Here is a 4,665-nt window from a genome sequence, read left to right on the forward strand (position 1 = left end):
TGTTGCCTAGGCTGGTCTCAAACTCCTGGCCTCAATTAATCCTCCCACTTTGGCCTTCCAAAGTGCTGGGATTACAGGTGTCAGCCACTGTGGCCAGCTGGCTTGGCAAATGGATGGTTAAAATTGCATTGCTTAGTAATTCAACGAATCAATTGCAAAGTTAATAGATAATCTGAGAGTTTGTACTGTAGCTTTCATTATTCTGCAGGTTTTTAAAAAATAATATTGAACAAAATCATCCCTGATGATTAAATCATTCATTTTATTCCCAGGCAAAAATTCTAACAGAAAGGAATGCAAGTCTGGTGTGCTGGATCTCATTAGCTCTTGTCTGGAAAGTACAATTACATTTCGATTTTATGCAGTGACTGAGACAGTAACCGAAGAGAGCTATATCTTAGGAGACAGAGGACAGAACAAGGCCAAAAGCTACATCAAATGGTTGTGGTTACATTCTGTTAAGAACTGGGATGGTTTGTTAAAAAGAAAAGCTAACTGATACTGGAAATATACCCTTAGGGAGTCCTGTTATGAGATTCCTGATCGTAGGATACCAGGACAGATGGAAGAAATAGTGACTGACCCGGGGGGTTGAAGCCAAGGAGCTCATAAAGTGAGCAACAATTGCATCATATTGAAAGAACTAGAGCAAGGTGGACGCAGAAAACAAGGGAGAGGTACAAACAGGCCTAAGGGCATTTGCTCCTGCTGTCTCTCTGCCTGGTAGCCCATGTTCAGCTGCATTCCAGTCAAACTACTACTGCTTCTTTTTATGAAGTTTGGCAACTCTTGGTGAAGCTTCCCTGCCTTGTACAGAGAATTAGTCACTACCTCCTATATGCCTATACTCATCTCACATAAACCCTGGTTATCTTAAAGTAAGTGTGTATTTGATGGCTGAGTGTGGTGGCTCACGCCGGTAATCCCAGCACTCTGGGAGGCCAAGGCCAGTGGCTCACTTGAGATCAGGAGTGCAAGACCAGATTGAACAAGAGTGAGATTTGGTCTCTAAAAATATAGCCGGGCACCTGTAGTTCCAGCTACTAGGGAGGCTGAGGCAGGAGGGTCTCTTGAGTTCAACAATTTCAGGTTATTGTGAGCTTGACATGGGAAGGAGATTGTGTGGAGTAGAAATGAAACAAGATCAGTCCTGAGCCCAGAGTTGCCAAAACTGGATGATAGCTGAACTAGATGCATCAAATTATTATTGATACATTGCATAGTTTGAAATCATCAAAAATAAATCGCTAAAAAAAGAAAAGAGAGGGGTTTGCAAAGCAATCCCCCCTAGTGGCTGTTAGTTTCTTCAAGGGACTATGCTTGTGATTCTTATTCCTCTAGTAGACGGTGGGGGCTTGAAAAGCAGAGGTTTCAATTACAGCCGTCTAATTTACATTTTAGCATCTTTAGCAAACAGTCTATTACAGTCAACATGCTATTTCCTTGTAAGGAGTACATAAATGAAATTGTATATTAAATAACTTCTCTCAAGTAAATAAAACATGGATAACTCTCAACAAAATGAAAAGAGGGAAGACTGGTTTTAGAGTTAAATACAAGAACACTTTTTATACCCGAAACACAGGTCTACAAAGAGTGAGGTGATATGGACGTGCATGAGGGTGTGGTGGAAGGATGGAAACGAAGCACAAATACAGGAGCCTTTGGAGACAGGGAAGTCCAGAACTGGAGACAGACTTTCCAGAAGCGTCTCTATGGGGATGAAATTAAATGGTGGGGGGAAATGCAAATGTTATGGTGAAGAAAAAGACAACCAAGAATTCTGCGGATTGAGCCTTGAGGAGATGGGAAAAGGAGGCAGTGGCAATAAAAGAGAGAATGACGCATTAGCGGAAAGGGATGAGGGGACCAGGGAAACCTGTGTCCTGGAAAGGTTTCAACCAGGAGGGACCAGCTGAAATCACTGAATGATACAGACAGGCCTAGGGCAGTCTCGACGTTGGGAGAACAGACAGTACCAGGAGAAAACTTGTGTTTTCTTACTAGGCCTGACCCCTAGTCTGATTCCCTAGCACATTTTTTACATGACTGTTCCAAGATTTTGTGCTTTTCCTATGAGCTGCATTAGTCTCCTTCTATCTGTATCACCAATTTTAACAAGAACCATGAATCTATCCAGTGAGAACTCTCTAAACCTACTCTGAATTAGGAAGTCACTGCTATATAGAATTAAATTTCGAAATATTTCTGTTTCAAACAGAGTTGAGAGAAATCAACTTCAAAGAAATAGATATAGCAGGCTTGTGAGAACAAACGTGTAAAACTATGAGTAAAAGGAGCACAATTTTCTTTTCTTTTAGTTGAAGTGGTCGGGATTAGTGTGAAGTCAGGCCACGTTAAAGCCTGAGAAAGAGGAAAAACTCATATTATTATACATTTTGATATTTGTTCACCATGTGTTTTTGTGTTCATTTTGACTTTTTAAATATTGCATTATAGGGCAGCAATCCTACTCTCAAAGGAGTAGGATGCCAGCCCCATATAGTGGAGTATATAGACGTAGTGGGTTCAAATCCAGCCACAGCCAAAAACTGCAACAACAACAATAACAAAAATTGCATTATGATGCTATTTACCTTTATTACTAATTTTTTGATGCCCTTAAAATTTTGATTTCAAGGTGAATGAAGCACTGGCTGAGAATGTGCAAATCTGACGGCAAAGGAGTAAAAAACAAATTTATATTCAAAAACTGGCCCAGAAACACCCACAGACCCAGCTTAGTAAAGCTATTTGATCCTCTTCATAGCCTTAGATATCAGTGTTTATTATTATATAATCCTGTTCTCCCAGCCTATAAGTGAGCAAACCAAGATTGGGCATCTCAGACAAACATGTCGCCATGAAAGAATCTATGGCAAACCCTTCTCTAATGAGGGATGATTATATCAGAGAGAGGTCATGCTGAAAAATCTGAATGAAGAATGCACAGAGACCTATGTAGTTAGCTATGGGGTTAGAGGGTGAATGAATCCTTAAGGATGAGTCCTTGTTGTAAAAGGAAAACAGTGAGTAAGCCATAAGTCCAAGTAACTAGCTCCTTTGAGAAGACAAAATGCTCTCAGTAGACCGTCAAAGAGCCCATTGGTAGAAAGTACTGAAGAAAACAGATGAAAGAGAAGCATAGTCCGAGAGGGCCTGGCACCCTGGCGGTGGAACACCAAAGTCAACGTCCCCAACCTCCTGCTTCTAAGGTCAATCGTATGGCCACATAACTCTTCCCTCTGCCTCTGCTTTCAAATTATTATGGTCTGCCTTACCCCTCCTTGGGCACGCCTCTGAATCTCTGTGTCAGTACCCAAAATCCTGACTAAAACTCCAAAGGCCAAGTAGGAGGGAAGACAAAACAGAGGGACAGTGACCAAGAGAGACATGGTCTGAAGCTCTGGGAAAGGATAGGAACAAGAACGTCAATGAGTGGTGAGTCTTGTGACACCGTCAAATCTCCGAAAGGAAAGGAAAGTATAAAGCCAAAGGTGGTTTGCAAACAAGAGAGAAAGGTATGATAGATTTTACACCGGACAAGATCAGTCATTTGCCGACACAGTAAGGTGGAAAGAGGGAACTGGAAAGCCCCTGAGTAGATTTAGAATATGCTAGAAATAGATAATAAATGAAATTATAGCTCTCCTGCCCTATTTTTTTATTGGTAGCTTTTCATTATAAAGAATTAAATTTGTCATGTCTCCTATCTGAGTTTTAATGTCATATCATGAAATCTCCTTAAATAATTCATTGCTTTTGCATACTGGCTTTAAGCATTTGTCCTGCCAGACAACCCTCAAATGGGCAGAAGTTTCCTTTCTTTATTTTCTCTCCCTGTCCCCTCTTTCCTGTAGTCCAACACAAAGTACTCCATTTCGTTTAAACAAATCCGGAGCCAAGTTCTGCCGTCAGTGGCTTCCATGCCAAATCTTAACCGGACACTCACTCTCAGTTCCAGTTGCACCAGTGCTGAGTTCCACGGGGTTGTACGTAAGAACAAGAGGTCAGGCACTGACCCCGAAGTCGTGTGGAACAGTCACTTACGGCCAATATTTGGCTCCCTGTGAGTACATGTACTTTTAGCAGAGTGATTTGTTGATAATATCCTTTACTGACTTGCCTGCTAACACGAAGAAAGACAAATCAGGTTCGGGACAATTAGAGCCAACTACAAATGTGAAAACAAAATAGAAATAAACCTGACTGTTCATACCAGTCAGTGTTACAGGACCCATGAGAATAAAGCAACAAGGTATAAAAATGAACACATGCTAAGACAGAAAGAAAGATTTTCAAGGAAGATAGAAAGAAGTCATAGCAGAGTGTTCTGCGATGATGGCCGAATGCTGCAGACATTCAGACAGCTCGTGTATTATCAAGGATGGTAGCAACATAAACAACACGTTTATAACTTACATTAGCATCAGTAGGAGACCAGTAACTTTGAAGGCCATCAAGGAACATTTAATTTCTCATGATATTACTTCATCTATGGAAATGATCTAAGGAGACCACCCTTTATAAATAAAAGGTATAAAAATTATATTCCTCAAATACTACCTGTCAAGGGACACTTATATGTAAAATTACCTGTCAAATAGAATTATTTATCAGAAAGCAATGACAAAAGTAAAACAACAACAACAACAACAACAACAA

The sequence above is a fragment of the Otolemur garnettii genome, unplaced genomic scaffold (assembly GCF_000181295.1).
Source record: "Otolemur garnettii isolate 467f Iridium unplaced genomic scaffold, OtoGar3 scaffold00009, whole genome shotgun sequence".
Taxonomy (NCBI): domain Eukaryota; kingdom Metazoa; phylum Chordata; class Mammalia; order Primates; family Galagidae; genus Otolemur; species Otolemur garnettii.